General features: G+C 35.3%; 1 protein-coding gene across 1 annotated transcript in view; it reads right to left on the bottom strand.

The window, feature by feature from the left end:
• Gabrb1 (gamma-aminobutyric acid type A receptor beta1 subunit) overlaps nt 1-23,214 on the bottom strand; it is a 426,238-nt gene that overhangs the window by 276,664 nt on the left and 126,360 nt on the right. The gene's annotated exons all lie outside the window — the stretch shown is intronic.

Raw genomic sequence — 23,214 nt, 5'->3', positions numbered from 1 at the left:
TGGCACAGCACTCTGCTCTGGGGATTGAATCTGGCCCCTGCACTCTGCCTAAGCAGGCAATTTAGTCTGCACAGCTATCTGGCCAGCCCTTTCATCTTCATTCTTAGTGAAGAGTACAATTAATCACTCATCCAAATGACCAAAAAGGAAACTAATATTTTCTAGATCAGTGGTAAAAACCTTCTAAAGCTTTAAATGATGCAGACAGTTTGCTGTGACATGCATGCTGTAGGTTCACCACCACTGTTTAGATTCTGTACTTTCCTTACATTCTACATCAATACCCGCCAAAATTTGGCATTGTTATTGCATCAAGATATTCCTTTATTTTGTGCATATTTGCTACAATCTTTATTTTCTCATTTCTAATTTACTGAAGTATACATCTAACCACCACGTTGATCTAACTACATAAGCATCTAATTGTTTTTAGTCTTCCTCTGTACCAGTCCATTTACTATATGCTGGGTAAGTGGAATTTTTAAATTTTAAAATTTGTACATATGATAATGTTACTACTTTCAAGCTTAAGTTTGCTATAGATACCTAGCGTTGAAGATAAGAAATGCAAACTCTGTAAGAGCAAATGATATCTTCTCTGTCCCCATATCTCCAGTCTCATCTCGTATTTATCTCTTCTTTTACTATTCCATCCAGCCACTCTCTCTCAATTCTTCATACACCATAATTTATCTTGGTATAAAATCTTCTTGGCATGGAACATTCATTCCTCATCTCTTGCTTTATCACCTGGCTTTACCTACTGACAAGAGCCTTAGACTAGAAAGCAAACCAATATATCATTTTTTTCTGATCAGGATAGAGAAAGTCTGATTTGGGTCCCTCCCTATGGCTCTTGTTCAACCCTATCATCGTAGCCTGGGTCACTCTACCAGATAATGGGCTGAATGTTTTTATATTTCTTCCACCAGACTCTGAGCTCCACACACTCATATTTATCTTGTGACATCCAAGTGTTGAGGCTCAGTCCCCCATGCAGTATATGTCAACAACTATATGTTGAGTGGATCAATATGTAGATTGGAGTAAGAGGAAATCCAAGATCAGATGAACCACTTTTAAAAAGTTGAGAAATAATTAAAATTTGTTGCACAAACAAAATATATTATATCCTGTTTTATATAGAGGCCTAATCAGCAGGAAGTAGTATGCGAGGTTGGAGGTATAAAAACATATTAAATCACTAAAAGGAATGTGAGAAGGAATTAAGCATGGAAGTATGAAAAGGATGACTTTAGGGAAAGATGATGTATTTGAGTGAGATTAATTTACAATGTTTGAAGAAGAGATATAAGTAGTGAAGCATAAGATGCTAATGACACGAAAAACTTGTTTTCAAGGCACTCCACTTTGTATATCTTTATTATATTTTATTCACCTTGTAGGAGAAATATATACTTTAGGTTAGGTATCCAGAACATGAGTGACCCATAAAAAGAAATTTCTTTAAATATTATATCATTCAGTCAATCAAATTCTTATTTAATTGTGCCACCATACTCCAACACCGTGATTTTCAGAATACTTAAAAAGTATTAATTTAGTAACATTTTGAACTTTACATTACTTAAAATATTTTCTAAAATATTACCTTTAAAAGCTATACAGAAAACTTGGTTTATTAAGATCTGCTGGTCTGGGGATGGGGATTTATATCTCTAGCAGTTAAAATCTCAGAAAGAAAATTAGCTATTCTGTCTAGTAAAATGTGAAGTTTGACCTAGATCGGGCTCACAATCTTGAACAATGTGCATAATTACTTGAGTACTGAATATAATTCAGAGGAGCAAAACCTTCAGAAGTTGATTTCACATCTACATTTTTGATAGATACTCTCAAGGATATTATTAAGTTATTAAGTTTTGTATCATAATTTGAATACTAGTAACCTGAGTATTTCTTGAGTGTTCTTAAAAATCTTAAATGAAAATTACCTATGCTTTCATTAGTCCTATAAAAATCTATTCTTGTTTCAACTCGTAATGTCATTTCCTATTTTATCAATTTCCTCTAATGTTCTCTTTTCACTTCAGCGAAGGGAAGGCATGCCTAGAAACTTCTAGATTTCATGAATGGCAAAAAAGGGAAAGAGATAAAAAAAAATGATTTTTGCTATTTAAGTTTATGTGCCCTGTTTTTAAGCTTACTTGTGCATTGTATATTTGTTTGTGTAATATATAAATTCTGGAACATTCTAGACACAGAATCCTCTACTCAGAAATGAATAAAAATCAAGAATCAACAAGGGATCCAGCCACTGTGAGTAACCTGCCACCAAAATGTATATTTTCATTTGTGGAGAGAAGCTTGAGTTCCCTTCAGTCTCTCTCACAGAAATGTCCCCGTTCTGAAGATGTGAAAGATTGAAGGACAAGAAATGTCTTTGGGGAAATGAAACATAAAGCTTTAATGAGGGAAAAAAAAGGGCTGTGTTGATGCACTTTTTCACTGCATGGAGCTATGTGTATTTTAGTACAGTGTTAAAAATCCTCAAGCGATTTCTCTCATGCCTCAAGTTTAAAGAGTTATCTATGAATGAGTCAGTCTGAGTGTTGCCATGGTAACAATCCTCAACTCTTTAGAGCCAGTTCCCTTCTGGTGTTGCACTGAAATACCTTTTTCAAGAGCATCTGAAATTCCAGTTGAATTTAAATATTCATTATGTTATATATGCATCCTCTAATTTTGCAAGATTACCTGATGAGAAATCATTTTTAGAGGTTTATAAATAGACATGCTGTGTCATGTTCACTTCTTCCACAAAATAAAAGACAGGGCCAAAAACTCCTTCCAAGATTGTGAGAAGTTTGCAAAGAAACTGATGAACTTAAATAGTACACTTAACTCAGGCCACATAGGACAGATTTGGGATATTAGGCCCTTGCCTATATTGCCTTCCTCCAGAAATGTACACTGCAGCCTGGCAGCAAATTTCACTAGCATGCTAAGGGCAAGTGATTGGTGAACTGTTCCATCCTCGATGAGCCGCAAGATTTTTTTTTTTTTGTCTTACACCCAAACAGCTCACTAGAAACTATAAGGATAACAAGGTTAGGAACCACAGTAGCAGCAGTGATGAGGGTTGAGTGCAACACTGCATGGTCCTTCCTAACCCATGAGCAGTGATAGAAAGGTTGACACTTCCCCCATGGAGAAGAGATAGAAAGGAGAATGAGTAGCTTGGATTTGTCTCCACTGCAACAGCAGAAGCAGTGAATCAGAAAGGTTAAGGTCTGTAGCAATGACAGTGAAAGTAGTGAATGGAACAGTATAATGTTTCCTGCCTCCAACCAGTGGCTTGAGAGGTGGGTGCCAATGCATAGGATTCAAGCAGCTTTGGGCCACAGCACAGTAATATGGGTTTGACATTCTGTACCATCCCTAGCTGGGGAGGCAATTGAAGTTGGAGGAGGAGCAGTCAGCTCAAAGCATCCCAACCCAACACACCTTGCAACAGGCTCTGTGAGAGGACAGAGACATACCAGGGAAACTGGGGTGGAGCAGGGTGCACAAAGACCAGCAGAAGCCAACTGTACATTGGACTCAGAGCATTCTTGGGTTGTATTTGTCGGAGGCCCCATAGCAATTGAGATACCAACAGAGACAAGCAAGGTGAGGAGTGGGAGGGCTGCTGAGGGACATCCAGAAGGCTACTGGCTGAAGACTGGCTTTTGTCCCCATATCCAGAGGGCAAGGTTATCCTCACTCAGCAGTAATCTTACTGCAGGTGTGGTTGTGTTACCCAGCATGGAGCTGTGCTCTGACTTGGATGCCTCCACAGAATTGTAGGCACCAGAGAAATTTTGTTATTTTTCTTTTCTCTTTTTGTTTGCTTGTTAGTCATGCTTTCCTTTTTCTGTGAGGTCTTCTCTTTGTTTTCTTATTTAGGATTTCACTTTTATCATTTGTTTTGCTCACTTCTGTTCTTTCTTCCATTGCATTTTTTCTTGATTTTTTTTTTTATATATTTTAAAGCAAGTGAACTCTATGTATAGTCATCCTGGCTTGCTTTAATATTCCACTTTGTTCCTCATACATTCTCTCCTGTCTTCTTCTCCAGTGTCCCAAAGTGTGAGTGATCATCCTTTGCCCCCCCCCCATCTGGCTTCTATTATGTTTCTCTGTCCCCCCCCCCATGTTAGTTACTCCTCCCATACATGCAGGGTAAAATCACTCAACTAGGAGGAAGTTCATTCAAGTTCCTGGTTTGTATTAGGTTTTGTTATAAAACTGTAGACCTTGCCTTTATGGTTAAAGCTGCAAATTAATAGTTTGTCAGTTTCTAGGTGGTACTCAATGCCAATTTTATTGCTGATTGTACTACTTTATCCACAATATCATAAATATTGTAATTTATTTTTCTTCCTTGTAGGACAACACTGTGGTTGTCTAGGGTCATAACCACCACCATAACACAGTTCCAAAGAATAGGTAGTGAAGCAAATAGATAGCAACTAGTCAATCAAGTAATTTGGGAAGTTAGATCTTGGGACAGGCACAAATACAAAAAGTCAGTTAGACATGCATCTCTGAAAAATAGATATATGCTAAGGAAGCTTTGATAAAAAATTGTCATTATGTTTTTTTCACTTTTTAAATTCTCTTTACAAAATAAAAATAAAATAAATAAAACTGCAAGATGCAGAAGCGAGATACAACCCCAGACCTCTACTCCACCAAAGACAAATGCAGGACACAACAAGATAAAAAAAAATCAGAATCAAGCCACTTCAACTTTCTGAAGTAACATCAGCATGAGTAAATGAAACAACAACAAAACCAGATGGATGAGGATATAGAAAAAAATCAGACTATAAATAATCTCTCCATAAAAAAGAGATGATAATAAAAAGAAGTACCTACCCACTGAATCTAGACTAGACACAGATAAAATATAGAGGAACTTAGAACAGTCAAGCAAATAAAACTGCCAAAGTAAGAATGAAATATTATTTGTGAAACGAATTCTAACAAATATCTAAGATACTGAAAATTCCACTGAAAGTATAAACAACTGATTGAACCATGGGGAGCACAGAATATTAGATATCAAAGCAGGATTTCTGTTATTGACCATAAAAAGAAATACTTTTTTAAAATAGTAAGGAACCATCAAATGTCAATACACTAGCTGCAAGGTGATGTAAATAAGAATAACAATATTGATCAAAGTGAATGAAACAGTTCAAATATCACAAAATAAATTCACGAATGTAAAAGCAAAAACACTTCCAAAACATGGAAAAGTAATTTAACATACAAAGAAGCAAGACACATAGAATTCCAATGTGGCATGAGAAAAGAATTACACTAAGGCATATAATAATCAAATAGGCATAAATTCAGCACAAGAACAAAGTATTAAAAGCTGGTAGAGAAACAAAACAAAGAACCTACACAGGAAAATACATGACAATGACAGCAAAATTCTCAACACAACACTGATCAAAGGAAAAAAGAAGTAATGCACTTGATACAGGAAAACTCCAAGAGGAAGAGATAACAATCATAAATCCTTATGCAATCAATACCAGGGTACTTAAATATATAAAACAAATGTTAATGGATATGAAAGACAAAAAAAGCACTAATACAAGTGTAATGGGGACTTTAATACTCCATGTCAGAAATACGCAGCTCCATGAGGCAAAAAGTCAACAAAGAAATTTGAGAATATAGCCAACTTTTGAACAACTAGTTAACAGATATCTAGAATGTTCCATTCCACAGAATCAGAATATACATTCTGTTGAGGTGCACAAGAGATGTCCTCAATTTAAAGTATCATATCACCTGTGAATAATGATAGTTTAATTTCTCCCTTTGCAATTTTTGTGCCTTTTTTTCTCTTGTCTAATGGCTCTGATTAATGTTTCTTGAACTGTACTGAACAAGAGTGGTGAAAGTGGACATTCTTGTCTTGTTCCTGATTTTAGAGTAAAAGCTTTCAGATTTTGCTCATGGTGTTGGCTGTTGATATGTAATGGATGGCTTTTATCAGATTGTGATATAGGCCATCTATTCTAATTATCTGTAGGGTTTTTTTAATCATGAGTGATACTCTACATGGAAGACAAAATAATTTCATCAAGAAATTCCTAAAATTAATAAACAAATTCAGTAGCATGTAATGTTACAAAGTCAACACCAAAAAATCAATAACACTCCTCTACACAAGAAACAAACTCACTGAGGGAATTCCATAAAGAGCATTCTTTATAATGACATCCAGGATAATGATATACTTAGGAATTAATATAACCATAGAAGTAAAAGATTCATACAAGGAAAATGACAATATATGAGAAAAAAGAGATTGAAGAGGATTTCAGGAAATGAAAAGACATTCTTTGCTCTTAGATAAGAAGAACAAACATTGTGAAAATGGATATATTCCCGAAATTGTTATACAGATTTAATGCAATACCTATCAAAATACCAACAACATACCTCACAGATCTTGTGAAGCCATTCCTAAAATTCACTTGGAAAAAGAAGAAGATGGAGAATAATGCAAGCAATCCTGGGCAACAAAGGCAATGCAGGAGATATTACAATCCCTGACTTCAACTTAAATTACAAAGACATTGTGATAAAAATCACCATGGTACTGAAAAATAGAAAAACAACAAAAACTGACCCCTCAGTTTCAATGAGACAGGTTAGAAGATGCAGACACAACTACAAACACACTCAGCCATTTTATCTTTGACAAAGGGTCCAAGAGCCTCTTTAACAAATGATGCTGGAAGAACTGGCTCCCTAATGCTGAAAACTAAAACTTGACCCTGGTCTATCACCACACACTAAACTATGTCAAAATAATTAAAGAACTAAACATTAAAACAGAAACACTAAATCTCCTGGGAGAGAAAGTAGGTGGATATCATGAACTCATAAGGGGTGGCAGAGAGTTCATGAACAAAGACCAAATTTCATGGGAAATAGTTTATTTTTTATTTTTTTATTTGAAATTTGTTTTTTTTTAATTTTATTGAGAAACAAAAGCAATGAGGCAGTTTCAAAACAGGTTAGTAGGATAGTTACGATACTTAATACATTGCATATTGTCTTCGTAGTAGTTATTCATAGTACAAGATGCAGACATGATGTCTTGTCCAGACATTATTAGTACAAATCTTTCTGAAATTTGTAATCCATTTAAAAGTCTGTTATTTTAACAACTAAATGATGAAAAAATTTACAATGCACAAAATGCTACATGAAATGTCTTCTTTGGCCTTTTTATTATATTCTAGTCAAGTAGAACAACTAATTCTCCTTCTGTCTCTCTCTTATGATAAATTATATGTAATAAAGTAGAACATTTAAATTGGTTTTGTGAGGTTTGGGGGGGTTGTTTGTTTGTTTGTTTTGAGACAAGTTCTTGTTATCTAGTTCTGGCTGGCCAAAAAAAAAAAAAAAAAAAAAAAAAAAAAAAAGATTTAGGGACTGAGAATATAGCTCAGCAGCACAATGCCTGCCTGGCAAGCATGAGGTCCTGAGTTCTATTCTCAATACCAAAAGAAATTATTTAAGCAAGGCATGGTGACACGTGACTGCAATCTAAATACTTTAGGAGGCTGAGGCAGGAAGATTGCTGCAAGTACAAGGAAATAGTTTAAATAATTAATAACTGAGATCTTAACCTACTGAGAAGTTTCTATACATCAAAAGAAATCACCAACATAGTGTAAAGACAACCCAAAGATTGGGGAAAATTTTTGCTAGCAGTCACTCAGACAAAGGACTTCTATCCAGAATATAAAAAGAACTAAAAAAATGAGGCCCCAAAAATTCAAAAACCCAATCCAAAAATGGGCATCTGTGATGACTGCACACTTCTCAGGGGAAGGAATGCAACTGTCAAGTAAATATATGACAAAATGTTCCACAGCACTGGTCATTCAACAAACGCAGATTAAAACAACACTGATTCCATCTTACTCCTGAAAGAATGACTGTCATAAAGAAATCAACTAATAAAAAATGCTGGAGAGGCTGTGGGAAAAAAGGAACCCTTTTACACTATTTTTTGGAGTGTAGACTGGTCCAATCACTATGGAGATCAGTGTGGAGACTCCTGAGAATACTGGGATTAGAAGTTTAATTCAGCACAGCTATTTCCCCTCTGGGTATTTTTCCAAAAGAACTGAAAACAGTGATATATGTGTACCCATGTTTATTGCAGTACTATTTTTCATAGTTAAATCTTGGAAACAATGCAAATGGCCATCAACTGAAGAATGAATAAAAAAGAAGTGGAATTTTTATACAATGGAGTATTACTCGGCTGTAAAGAAAGACAATCTTGAGGCTTTTATCAGTAAATGAATGCAACTACAGGCTATATTCATAAGTGAAATAAATCAGAACCACATGTGTAAACATCTTATTGTCTTCCCAGTGTAAGAACCTAAAAGAATAAATAAAATCTCAAAGGTAAAATTGATATAGTAAAATGGAAAGAAACAGAACATAAGGAATAAACAATGGAGATAAAGGAAAGGAGAAAAGATAGGGAAAAAAGGAAAAGGAAAAATCATGTAAGTATATACAAGATAGCTAAGATAAGTGTAGTACTAATTTCTGTCAGGTTTTCTTTCCATAACTGGGGGTTGAACTCAGGCCCTTGTGCTTGCCAGACAAGCACTTTATTCCACTGAGCCATCTCCCCAGCCCTAATTTCTGTCAGTTTTTTGTAGGCAGCTATTAATGTTTAAAAATTTTAATTTGACTAATTTTATATGCTAATATCTCTAATCTGAGCAACGACACTGAAGATGGAAATGTGCAATAGAACAATCACTGTGGAATACACTTCATCTTGTTTTTAAAATGTATATCCTTTCTCATGTCTTATCTACTATTTTTATATTCTCTTTAAAATAAATTAAAAATAAAAATGAAAACAAAAGGAAAAATTTAAGGTTTATTGGAATAAAAAAACCAGTGTTTAGTTGTTTGACCAATCTTGTATACCTATCTCTGATGATAAAAGTTATCTATGGCAAACCAGCAGCTAACAACATATTAAATGATTAAAACTAATAGTTTTCATTTTAAACTCAGAAACAAGACGAGGATGTCTACCATCTCCACTCTTATATAAAGTTCTGGAAACATTAGCCAAAGCAATTAAACAAAAGAAAGAAATAAAGATATAAATGGAAGAAGTAAAACTATCATTATTTGTGACTGACATGATACTCTACAGAGAAAATGCCAAAAACTCCACAAGACTTATGGATTTGTTAGTCAAATTCAGTAGCATAGCTGGATACAAAGTCACTACTGAAAAATCAGTGGCATCTTGCTCAAAACCAACATACTCACCAAGAGAGAAAGTAGGGGAACAGCATTATTCATAAAAGCATCAAAAGTTATATACTGAAGAATGAATCTAACAAAGAAAGTAAAATATGTTACATTGAAAATTATGGTATTCTGAAAATGGAGATCAAAGAGGATATCGGAAAATGAAAAGATACCCATTGTCCTTGGATAGGAAGGTCCAATATAGTTAAAATGGCCATGCTTTCAAAATTGTTATGTGGATGTAATGCAATCTTAATCAAAATCCCAATAGCATACCTCAAAGAATTAGAGAAAACTATCCTAAAATTTATTTGGAAACAGAAGAGACTTAGAATAGCCAAAGCAATTCTGGGCATCAAAGGTAATCCCTGACTTTAAATCATACTACAGGGCTGCTATGATAAAAGCAGCAAGGCACTGCTAAAATGCATGACCCAAAGATCAGGGAAACATATTATAAGATCCAGAAATGACTCCAAGGAACCAGAAGCAACATATAGATCTCTTCCCCTTTGTAGCCATTGATAGAGTTGTAGCAGCCAAAATGAATCCTTTCTGACTTAAATCCTTTTGTGACTTTAGACAGAAACAAAAACTGTAAAAGGTATTTCAATGCACCTTCCTAGATTCACAGGAAAATTATGTCTTCTCCTGTTTCCAAAGAGCTGAGACAGAAATACAATGTTTGCTCTATGCCCATCCGAAAGGATGATGAAGTTCAGGTTGTGCAAGGACACTATAAAGGTCAGCAGATAGGCAAAGTAGTCCAGATTTACAGGAAGAAGTATGTCATCTACACTGAACTGGTGCAGCGGTAAAGGGCAAATGGCACAACTGTCCATGTGGACATTCACCCCAATAAGGGGTGAATCACCAGGCTAAAACTGGACAAAGACCATAAAATATCCTGGAACAGAAAGTCAGGTCTAGCCAAGTAGGAAAGGAAATGGGCAAATACAAGGAAGAAACGATTGAGAAGATGCAGGAATAAAGTCCTCCTCTGTGCAACTTTTAATTAAAAACTATTAAAATGAAAAAAGAAACAGAAACAATTCCAAAAATACTCAGTTATGTTATCTTCAACAAAGGGGCCAGACACCCACATTGCAAGAAAGACAGCTACCTTAGTAAATGGTGCTAGGAAGACTAGTTTTTCACGTGCAAAGACAAGTACTGGACCCATGTCTCTCACCACGAACTAACCTAAATTCCAAATGGTTCAAAGATCTAAATACTAAGGCAGAAGCACTGAAAAAATCTTCTGGGAGATAGATTAGGTAAAAATTTTGAAGATGTACATAAGCAAAAATTGTAAGAACAAAGCCCAGAGCACAAGGGAAACATCACACAGATCAACAACTTGGGTCTAATCTTATTAAAAAGCTTTTGCAGAGTAAGAGACATCTTCAACAGAGTATAGAGACAACCAACAGAGTGGGAAAAAATGGTCAGCTATTCCTCAAGCAGATGGCTAATATCTAGAATATATAAACAATTCAAAATTTAGACCTCCAAAATGTAAAGATCCAGGCCTAAAATGGGCTTCTGAAATGAATAGATACTTCTCATATCAGAAGAAAGAATGAGGAGTAAGTATATGAAAAAATGCTCAACATCACTACTTATTTTAGATACGCAAATTAAAACAGTGCTGAAATTTGATATTGTACCAGATGGAATGGAAATTATAAAAAAATTAACCAATAGCAAATGTTGATGGAACTGTGGAGAAAAAGGAATCCTTCTCCACTATTGGTGGGAGTGCAGACTGGTACACCCACTATGGAAACCAGTGTGGAGATTCCTCAGAAAACTAAAACTAGAGATTCTATTTGACCCAGCTATTACTTCCAAAAAATTTTTAAAAACCCTACCATAGTGATACATGCAAACACATGTTTACAGAAACACAAATTTTAATAACTAAATTTTGGAAACAGCCCAAATTCCCATCATTTGATGAATATATAAAGAAATGTGTTTGTTTTTTTTAGTGCGGTGGAGCACTATGCAGCCATAAAGAAAGATAAACTTGAGACACATAGCTAAATAGATGGAACTTGAGATCACACCCTTAAGTGAAATAAACCAAACACATACGTATAAATATCACATTGTTTCTCTGGTATGAGAAATCAATTATGTAAATAAGGACCAGCATGAATACTAGATATTAAAGGGCAAGGGAAAAATGCTAAATTGGGGAGGGGAGCCATGGTTGAGTTGGAATAGAAGAAAGGAAAGAAAAAAATGAGGAAAAAAGAGAAAAAGAAGTAAAAATGGAAGTAAAGCTGTTATAAATGAGAAGAGGAGAAAGAGTTAAGGGGGGCAAGGGAATGGGGAAAAAGGAGGTACTGCAATAAGTCATTTACAGGTTCAAAGTCTGTGTGGTGAACATGACCATTATGTATATTTTAAGATGTGCCAATAAACTGAGTAAAAATATCCTGCCAAAACTCACCTCTCCACTCTCTCTACTCTCCCTCCCCCTCCTTTGCCTTTCTCAAAACCTCCATCCAAGTCTAAATGTGTTACTGGTATACTTCAAATTTGAATGTTTGAAGAGGAAACTTGACCAAAATCACAAGATTCTAATTTTGGGAGTGTAGTAGTTAAAAATACTTATGTGCTTACCACATTGCAACTACTCATAAATGCAAACGATGCTTTAGCTTATTATGTAGTGACTATGGTCAGTACTTGTGGTTTCCTGATTTGTACACCATGGAGTATCTGCTAGGCAGAAAAACATTGTTCAGAGTTTCCATGACTAAAAGGAAAAGTGCAGACTTGTTTCACAAGGAAGGTTCTCAGTAATCTTACTCAACTTACATTTCCAACATCTTTCCACCTTGCCTGCTTCCTCATTGTAGCATATGCTGTGGCAGAAAGGAAAGGTCTCAAAACTTTATTAATTACTGTGTTTTTCTCATGTCCCTCATTTGGGTGTACTTTATGTTGTTATTGAAAGTCAAATTCCTACTGCAAGTCCCAAACTGATTCTTGTTATTCAGATCACTAGTCCAAATCAAATTAATATCCCCTTATTGTTTTGCTTTGTTACTTCGTTACTATTTCTGATCCAGTACTTATCCTAAGTTCTCTTTACTATATAGGGTCCTGATCCATCTGTTTATCTATACACTCGAAGATATGATCTATGTCTCATTCTTCTTGTGTACCCACAAGATTTATTACACAGATGCCCAGAAATATTCACTAGTTTGAAAAAATTTGATGAGAACTAAATAAGATCTTCTCCTTAGAGCTTAGGAAACAGTTGCAGAGAAGCTTTGAGATTCTAGTTGTTTGTGGCATCCTAGACCATTTCTAGGGAACATGGTTACAGTCTGAAGCTGGCCCCCTTCTCATACAGTGTATGTGGATAAACTATTTCTTAACTGAGTGCTAGCGCTGTTAGCCATGATTGTTTCCTCACAAGTGATTTCTGTGGTCTGCTCTTAGAAACTATAGTAGTATAGAGCCATAGAGTACAGGGTTTGGGTTCAAATTGATATGAATTCAACCTATCTTTGCCTTCTGCTAGCTCTATTACCATGTCACCTAACCTTCTTGAGATGCGTTTTGTTATCAAACTGGAATTGAGATCATATAATAAATTAATTAGAATAGCACTTGTTATCCATTTATCTATTCAACAAATATTTTTTTACAGTAAGTGACTCAAAGATATATAACAGGTCCACAGACCAATTTTCACACATATTTGATTTTACTTTACTTTGGACCTATTACTTTGCTAGGCTAGCTACAACTCATGCTGTAGAGAAAAAAAAAACTCAGATCAAGTAGTGGGATATAGATTGGTTTGTCATATTCATTTTATTCATCATACAAGACATAATTAGAAAATAAAGTGCTTATTTACTTAAACAAAAGTTATTAAACAGTAAAAGACACATTCTCAAAATACTCCTCTCAGTTTGACTACATTTATTTCACCGAGCTTGTTTTTGCCACCTTCTAAAGCAGTCTTCTTCTGTGACCACTTATAGGTGTACTGTTGGATTGCCTTGATATACTGAATCACTTCAAAATTTTTACCTTTCATGATCATTTTGACTTTGGACTAGCCAGAGGTCACAGTGTCCGATCTGGAAAATAAGATTGATGAGGATGCACTCTAAGATATTTACAAGCTGACATTTGTGTTCCATGGTCCTCACTAGCAGCATTCACTTTTATACTTTTTTTAAATCATATCTTATAAAGACAAGAAAAAGGACTTGCTGTACTGCTTCAGAAAACAGTATAAGTGGTTTCAAGTGAAGTTGAGTGTTTTGAGGAGAGTTAAAGCCAATGCTTCACTATAGCAATATTTTAAAATTTAAACATATTGTATTATTTGACAAGCTCTTGTATATTTTCTGTGTTAAGTAAAATTTCTCTTTAATTTGGAGGTAAGAATTGTAGAAAGGGACACATTCCCACAAAACAGAAACGAGAGAGAGAGAGAGAGAGAGAGAGAGAAGAAACGAGAGAGAGAGAGAGAGAGAGAGAGAGAGAGAGAGAGAGAGAGAGAGAGAAATGTGTAGGCTAAAATAGACTAGTGATAGCTGTTGATGAGAACAGGAGAATTAGAAATCCTTCCAGATGAAGTAAAGACAGTGTATAGATAAGTCATTTGAACAGTAGAGCAAAAGGAAGTGAATACATTAGAGTTGTCTTAGTTCCAAAGCCAGTCCTGGGTCTTCAGTTAGGTCTGCTACAGTTTGGATGCAGAAAGACCCCCAGAGACCCATGTATGTGTAAAGGCCTGAACCCCAGCGTACTTCTGGGGGATTCTTCAGACCTTTACAAGATGGACCCTCAAGAATGCACCTTAGGTCATTAGACACTTGAAAGGTGTAGTAGGATCACTTTGTTCCTGCTCTCTCTTTCTCTCGTCTCTTTTCTTCCCACTGCTACCTTTGTCCTCGGATAAGGCAATAGGGTGATGGCCTTTGTCAGACCTGTACTATGTCATTTGAACTTTGAATTTGCAAAACCCTTCTATTGTTTGAAACTCAAGGCAATCATTGATTCACCTATCAGCTATCCTTCGATTAGGTACTATGTGCCAAACACACTTCTAGGCCCTGGGACCCCAAACAAAGTTACTGCCTCTTTACTCTAGATCATTCCTATGTCGTAGTATTAAACTTAATGAGTGCACTTTATTCTATTTATCTAGTTATTATTTTGTACCCTCTTCTATACTCTGGCTTCTTAGAAGGCTCTGGTTTTTCCATGGTATAAACAATGTCTGGAATATATCAGCTATCCATGAATAATCTTAGATGGTCCCATAGATGAATAAATTAATCAAACATTGTTAAGTGTGATTTCTTGTTTCATGGTTGCAGTATTTGGAAGGGCAGTATGGAAAATAGAGGTCAATTTTATTTCTCACTGTAAAATTGTGAATGTCTTCTATCCAAGCTCTTCTTGAACTTATTCTTATTTTTTGTTTAATATTCATTTATTTATTTATTTATTCATTCATTTTTGTACTTAGGACAGTGTGTACAGGGTGTATAAGGTCTCACTGGGTAGATTGGACTCGTAGTAATCCTCTTATTTACAAGCCTTCCAAGTGCTGGGATTACAGGCATGAGCCACTACCCCCAGTCGCAGTTGCTGTCTCAGCACACTCCAGGGGTGGGGCCAGCACGTGAGGCTGGAGAATCGAACTCCTGGCTCATGCATCTGCCTAAGCAGGCACTTTAATCCACTGAGCTATTTGGCTGGCCCAAGCTTATTCTTATTGAGTCTGTATAAAATAAGTATTTTGTCAGTTTAGTATGCCCTTAAGTTTTATATTATGCTCCATTGACTAAAGTCTTCAATTTCATCAATACTCAATTAATTTTGCTCTTAGTACAATCTATTTTGGGGGGTTCTTGGCACTGTCAAAATATGATTTTGAGGCAAGCACCTGTGGCTTGCTGTTGAAAATAGTTTTAAATATACTGTCATAGAAGATATGCCAATACACTTATGTCCATTTAGTTTTGTCCACTAGCAATACCAAGGAAAAATGAGCATTGGTAACTCCATGTATTAAAATAAAACTTGATTTCCAACTCTTCAGAACAGAAGCTTAAATTTAGTTTCTTAAGCCATTTTATTGAATTTAGTTTTAAGACTATGTTATATGACAAATTTAAATGTAACATTACATATTAAAAGGATTCTTAGAAAATTTGGGCAAGAGAAGTAGCCATAACATTTTATCAGAATTGCAAACAATATTCAGGAAGAAGTTGTAAATTGTTCAGTATCTTTGTCCAGGGTACTTACAGAGTAAAGAGGAGTAATATTTTGGTAGTTAGAATTTCCAGTCCCATCACTATAGATCCCATGTGGAACATAGAATTTATCATTGTTCCTTCTTTCACTGTGCTTAGAGAGAAATGCTCATGAAAAAACTGCTGTGCTATGTACATGTATCAACTCCTCATGAAGAAGGTGATCATTGTGTACTGAAAAGAAGTACTAAAACATATAAAGATTGAGGGAAAATCAATTAATGAACAATATTTATAAATTTAGGAGTATTTGTTCAGTGCATGTCATTCACAAAAAAAATAAATTTAGGTGTTCAAGATACAACAAGACAGATCAAGATCGAAAACTTTCCTATTTTCCAAAGTTTAGGGAGAAAGAATAGCTAGCTCTAGGACTCATTAGCAGAATGAGCATGGCAGACTCCAGGAACAAAAGGGAGGCCCAGCGTGGAGTAGGAATTTCTACAGATGTGGCTGGACTGAGTCACTACCACTCTTGTTGTTAATCACCCATCTAATACCTCAGTGTTTTTAACATTAATCATTTTCTATTTTAATAAAGATAAAAGTAATTCAAAACCCATTAGAAATGATCCAGAATTTTAAAAAGCAATATATGAATTCAACAGTAGTTGTTGTATCACATTTTGTTTCTTCAAAGTAGTTGTTCAGATGATCAGATATAAAATTGGCTACAAAATTGGTTAAAAATAGGGGCTGGTGAGATGGCTCAGTGGTCTGAAGCACCTACTTAGAACAAGCTTAGCAAAGCACAGGGACTGCGGTTCAATCCCCCAGCACCACATGCCAGCCAGCCCCGCCCCCTGGTGGGCTGAGCTGGCCACACACACACACACACACACACACACACACATAAATAAATGAAGTAAAATAATGAAAGAAATATTTTTAAAAAAAAATGGTTAAAAATATTAAGCGTTAATTGTTCCTTTCAGTAAACCAATAAAAAATAGTAGTATAATTATCTTAGCAGTTGTGTGTATACATGTATTTTTTTCCCCTTGGATCAGCAGTATATTTAAAATTTGCTGACAAAAACAGTGTTAGATTCTTTTTAAAAAATGCAAATATGGGGTCGGCCAAATAGCTCAGTGGATTAAAGCACCTTTAAGCGGGACTGGGGAGATGGCTCAGTGGAATAAGTGCTTCCCTGGCAAGCGCAAGGGACTGAGTTCAATCCCCGGTTCTGAAAAAAAAGCACCTGCAAGCAAGCACACGGTTTGGGGGTTTAGGGCCCTAGGGTTGGATCCTCAGTCCTGCCATGCTGCACCCCGCTCCCCCGCCCCTGTGCGTGCTGAGATGGCATTTTTTTTTAATAATTGTATTGAGAAAAGGGCCAAGAACTTTTTTTTTTCTTTTTTCAGAACTAGGGATTGAACTCAGTCTCTTGTGCTTACACGGCAAGCACTTATTCTACTGAGCCATCTCCCCGGCCCCAAGATGGCAATTGAGACTAGGCATGGTGGCACATGCCTGTAATCCCAGCTCTTGGGAGGAGGCTGTAAACAGGCAGATCACTATGAGTCTGGTCTAGTGGTGAGACCCTGAACACGCTATAGACTTTTCCTTAAAATACAAAAAATAAATAACTAAATAAAAATGAAAATTTAAATAGGAACATCACACTATAGATCAAACTGACACAGATATGAAGTAGGTGATTGTGGAATCAACTATGGCTAGCACTATACATTAGGAGAAATTCCAGGGGAAACCAAACTAAAAAATTAATCTCTTCAGTCTTTCATTACTGTGGTTCACTCTAAATTCTTTCTGTAAAAGTTCTGCATGTGCTTCTGCATGTGTGTACATTTGTGTTCTTCCTGTCAAGATAGAGCAACTAACAGAGATGCTTGACATTTTAGGATAGGATGATCTAAAAGCGAAACAGAATAATACAAGGACAGAAAATGAAGGCCACCACTGATGACACATTTTTTACAATCTGCAATGTGTCTAGAGTTAGCACTGCTAGAAGGGCATTGCTCACTCAATTGACAAGTTACAATGAGAGCTGGGAAAGTGTGGCATCTTTCTTTTTGCTGATATCCTTTAATCTTCCTGTTTTGACCTGCCAACAACTAGGTGGGGGAGGCATTTTAGCCTGTTGCTTTTATAGTACAATGTGAGAGAAAAATTATACCAGAGTACTGCTGCTGAAAGTACTGGTACAAACTTCAGGTATTCACTGCAGACATATTTTGAGAAGGTAATGAACAATATCTCTCTAACTATTGCTCCCAAATGGAGGTCAAGGAACTACTTGCCCTGAGAACAAGATGACTATGTTTGCAGAGATTATTCCTGAAGAAAACTGATGCAGAAATATGTTTATCCTATAATATACAAACAAAAGCTTTAAAAAGAGATTGAAATTAGCAATTATTTATTTTTCATATCCTAAACACATCGTTGCCATGTGTTTGCTTGAGTGTTATCCTTGATTTTTATCTTCCTTCTACTTGTTAATAGCCTTGACATTTGCTCACTGATCAATGTCTGTAACTTACAACTCTCAAATACCCTACAAATATATGTGGCTCTCTCTTACTATCTTAGTTCAGGATACAGCTGCTCTCTTTGGAATAACTCTAATTCTAGCTGATATCCCCACCTTTAATTCATTTACTGCTCCAAACGCATTACTCACATTATGGTCAGAAAAATCATGTTGTAAATTGAGAATCTGCTCATGTCCTTAATTTTCTTAAATGGTTCCTTACTGTTTTCAGAATTAAATTCAAATTTCTTGACATGGTTGTTTAGACTAGTTATTATCTATTTATATGTTCAGCCCATTTCTTATTTGTCTCTACACCTTGAACATCACAGCCAAGAAATCTTATTTGTCATTTATTAAATGGACTATGTTCTTTTTACATAATTCTTTCAGTTTCTCACAGGCAACACTCAGAATATGCCTTTTAATATGTCTACTTGTCTTTGCCTGTGCTCAGTCCTGCCTGAGCTCTCTATCTTTTTGGCTTCAACTCCCATTACTAGTCTTTAATAACAGTACTTAGTCTTTTTCTCTGGAGAAAATATCTTCACCCTACAAGACTGCAGACAGTCTTCCAGGGTATCATGCTTACCTTATGTCAGCATTCATCTTATTTTTTGAAATTATCTATTCCCTTAATACTTTCACTCTAAAATGTAGGTTCTCTTAGAAGGGAAATTAGATTTTAATCATCCATGCTTCTTTAATTTAAAGGCTTGGGGAGGTCTAATGGACAGTTGGTTCATAGCTATTATTTTGAAGAAATACCTTCTGAAATAATTTATGAGTAAGCCATGCAACCTAAACAGTGATTTTAAAGGACATATGGTCATAGTGTCTGCTTCTGTTTAGCTGAGTTACTGACTGAAGACCATCTTCAAACAGTTGGTCCATTAAAATATAGTACTGAGAGAGGTGCTTGTTAAAATAGGTATTTAAATTTACACAAATCAGATTGAAGTTCATTGGTAGTATAAATCTCCAGAGAAGAGAGTGAATATCCCAGAAATGAGGCTCACTCATCTTAGCTCAAATGTAATTAATAAGCATATCAGAATAAAGATGGGTCAAGAAACAATGTTTGTAATACCTAAAATTACACCTACAGGAATCATATACTTCTCCTGTAACTATATTTATAAAATGTGAATGGTCTTTAGTAGGGCATGGCAATAGACCTGGATCTAGCTTTAGTTTTTGGCATGTGGAGAGCCAGTTTTTCCAGCACAAGCAACACTTGTTCTTTTTTTTTTTTTTTTGGTAATGTATTTGGTACAGCCTATCACTGTATAGCTCGGACTCCTAGTGATCCTCCTGTTTTCAGCCTCTCCAGCACTGGGATTACAGATGTGCACAACCCCCCTCCCCCAGTCTCAGTGGCCGGCTTAGTGCACCCAGGGGCGGGGCTGGTGTGGCATGTAGTTCCAGGGATGGAACCAGTCCCTGTGCTTGCCTAAACAGGCACTTAGTCTGCTGAGCTATCACAACGGGCCCAGCACCATTTGTTAAAGGTGCTATCTTTCTTCCAGTGAACATGTTTGGCCCCTTCGTCAAAGATATTGGAATATTTTGCTGAATTTATGCACTTACAGTATTTAAATGACAATGGAATACCCTTCTCTGACAAAACTAAACAGAAAAAGGGATACAAATGATGGAACATTTTGTATCAGTATACTTAAAATGGGATAGATATACAGCTACTTTTTCTTAACTCAATGAGTAGGAAGATTTGTTCTAATAGTGTTTTTGGACAGGATATCATGTCTGCATCTTGTACTATGAATTACTACTAAGAAGACAACATTATGCAGTGTATTAATTATTGAAACTCTCCTACTAATTGGTTTTGAAACTGTCTCATTGTTATTTGTTTCTCAATAAAATTATTAAAAAACAAACAAACAAACAAAAAAGATAAGGTGGCCCAGTGTGTTTGTAGTTGTGTCTGCATCTTCTAATCTGTTTCATTGATCCTCTGGTCTGTTTTTTGTTGTTGCTTCCCCCCCCCCCAGTACCATGGTGATTTTATCACTGTAGTTTTGTAGTATAATTTTAAGTCAAGGGTTATAATGCTTCCTGCCTTGCCTTTGTTGGTCAGGATTGCCTTTGCTATTCTAGGTCTTTTCTGGTTCAAATGAATTTTAGAAATGGTTTCTCTAGATCTTTGAGATATGTCAGTGGTATTTTGATAAGGATTGCATTAAACCTGTATAACAATTTTGGGAATATGGCCATTTTCACAGTGTTAGTTCTTTATATCCAGCAGCAATAACTATCTTTGCATCTTCTGAAATCCTCTTCAATCTCTTTTCTCAAAGTATTATAATTTTCCTTGTATAGATCTTTTACTTCCATAGTTATATTCATTCCTAAGTATTTAATTTTTTTTGAATGCTATTGTGAAAGATGCAGTTTCTCCAATTTCTCTCTCAATGAGTTTGTTGCTTGTGTAGAGAAATGCTATTGATTTTGGGGTGTTGACTTTATATCCTTTTATGTTACTGAATTTGTTTATTAATTCTAGTAGTTTCTTGGTGGAATTTTTTGGGTCTTCTATTTAGAGCATCATGTCATCTGCTAATCCAGCGGCTCTGGCTAATGTTTCCAGAACTATATTGAATAGGAGTGGTGATAGAGGACATCTTTAACTTGTGCCTGTTTTTCAAATAAAAGGTTTCAGTTTTTCTTCATTTAGAAAGATATTAGCTATTGGTTTATCATAGATAGTTTTTATCAGATTGAGGTATAGTCCATCCACTCTAATTTTCTGCAGGGTTTTTATCATGAATGAGTGTTGGACTTTGTCAAAAGATTTTTCTGCATCTATTGAGATGGTTTTTGCTTTTCGCTCTATTTATATGGTATATTACATTTATAGATTAGCCTATGTGGAATCATCCTTGCATCTCTGGGATGAATCCTACCTGGTCATGGTGTATAATTCTCCTGATGATTTAAGCATTCTATTTGCTGGTATTTTATTGATGATTTTTGCATCTATGTTCAGGAGAGAGATTGGCCTATAGTTCTCTTTTTTTGGTTGAGTCTTTCTCCAGTTTTGGTATCAGTGTTGGGAATGTAGACAGTACAACTACTATGGAAAGCAGTGTGGAGACTCCTCAGAAAACTAGGATTAGAACTCCCATTCAACCCAGCTATTCCTCTTCTGGGTATTTTTTCCAAATGAACTAAAAACAGTGAGATATATGTACCCATGTTTATTGCAGCACAGTTGTTCATAGTTAAATCTTGGGCACAGCCTAAATGCCTATCACCTGAGGATAAGATAAAAGATTTGTGGTATTTTTATGCCATGGAGTGTTACTCAGCTATAAAGAAATATAAACTTGAGGTCTTTGTAGGTAATTCTGTGTGCTGGGGCCTGAGAGATAGCTCAATAGAATAAGCACCTGCCTGCTAAGCACAAGGTCCTGAGTTCAATCCCTGGTTCTAAATTCAATCCCTGGTTCTGAAAAAAAAAGTCCTAATTCTATGTGCTAATATCTACAATCTGAGCAACTACACTATGGATAACAATGTGCAGTATAATAACCATGGTGGAATACCTTTTATCTTGTTCTTTTAAGTGTGTGCCATTTCTAATACTCTATCAATTATTATTATACTCTCTTTAAAATAAATTAAAAAATAAACAGCTAAAGGAAAAGAAAAAATTAAGGTTTATGAAGGAAAGAATTAACGTTTAGTTGCTTGACCAATCTTGCATACCTATATCTGGTAATCTGAGTAACAAATTTGATGATAATATTGTGTAATATAACACCTATTGTTAATTTTCTACTTTTGTTTTGAAATCTTGTTCCATTTGTATTGCTTTAGGTTGCTGTGTTTTTTACTTTTTTTTGCTTTTGTGCTTGTTTTTCCTCTTAAAAATGGGGGATGGTCAAACACTCCTAGCCACAACTAATAAAAGCAGGAGAAAACATTTGACCTATGCTGAAACAATGAACTCCTTTCTCTTGGAAATTCTTTTTTCTTTCTTTCTTTCTTTTTTAATACTATAGAAACAGCTCCTAGATTTATTTCCATATTGTGTTCCTAGTTTTGTTTTTTTTTTTCATTTTATGTATTTGGTACAGGGTCTCACTACGTAGCTTGGACTTGTAGCATTCCTCCTGCTTTCAGCCTCCCCAGCACTGGGATTACAGGCATGTGCCACCACATCCAGATTTATTTCCATAATAAGGAGATAAATAATTGAACTTAAAAATAAGAGGATTAGAAAAGGCATTTTTCCAAAGAAGATGCTCCACATTGATAGTCACTATGGGAATGCAGATTTAACCCTTAACGAGTTGCCATTACATTCCCATTATAAAGGTGGCAATAAAAAAGGCCAGAACAGACATTGACACAATGGAGAACCTGACACATCCTTGATGGGAGCACTTTCTCCTGATGTGTTGATAACATCACTAGGATTCTTCCCCACAAAGCTGCTGGAGAAGGCAGCATGATATTTCTTCAACAGGTTACACAAGGTGTTAGTATCTGACCCAGAAATCTCACTCCTTAGCAAACAAGTATTTAATCATGGTGACAAAAGCTTTTTAAAAAATATTTACTTTATTTTTTAGATTGCACATTATAAAAAAATTGCAAACTTGAGTGAATATAGCAATAAAATTTGTCTAAAATTAAAATGAAGAAGAAAGAATATATGGATCAGTCATATAATAGTTCACTCTGTGCCAAAATCAAGAAACATATATTTACATAACTAGAATTCTCAAAGTAGAAGGGGGCAGGCAATAAATATTTAAAGATTTAAAATTTATGAATTTAGTCAAATTATAGAACCACATTTCCAAGAAAAATGAACCTTTTGCATAAGAAATATGAATAAAATCATACCATGATACACAAAAATGAAATTGCTTAAAACTACTTGTAAAGAAAAAAATCATTAAAGCATATACATAGAAAAAATATTAGCCATGGAAGAACAAAATTAAATAGCATTGTATTCCACATTAGAAAAAAAAGAACAAGTGGATAGGAAACTAGACTTATTAATTCAAAGGACTAAAAAACAAAGAA

The sequence above is a fragment of the Octodon degus genome, unplaced genomic scaffold (genome assembly GCF_000260255.1).
Source record: "Octodon degus isolate 3935 unplaced genomic scaffold, OctDeg1.0 scaffold00235, whole genome shotgun sequence".
Taxonomy (NCBI): domain Eukaryota; kingdom Metazoa; phylum Chordata; class Mammalia; order Rodentia; family Octodontidae; genus Octodon; species Octodon degus.
Note: the sequence above shows the minus strand (reverse complement) of the source record. Positions and strands in the feature narration are given on the sequence as shown.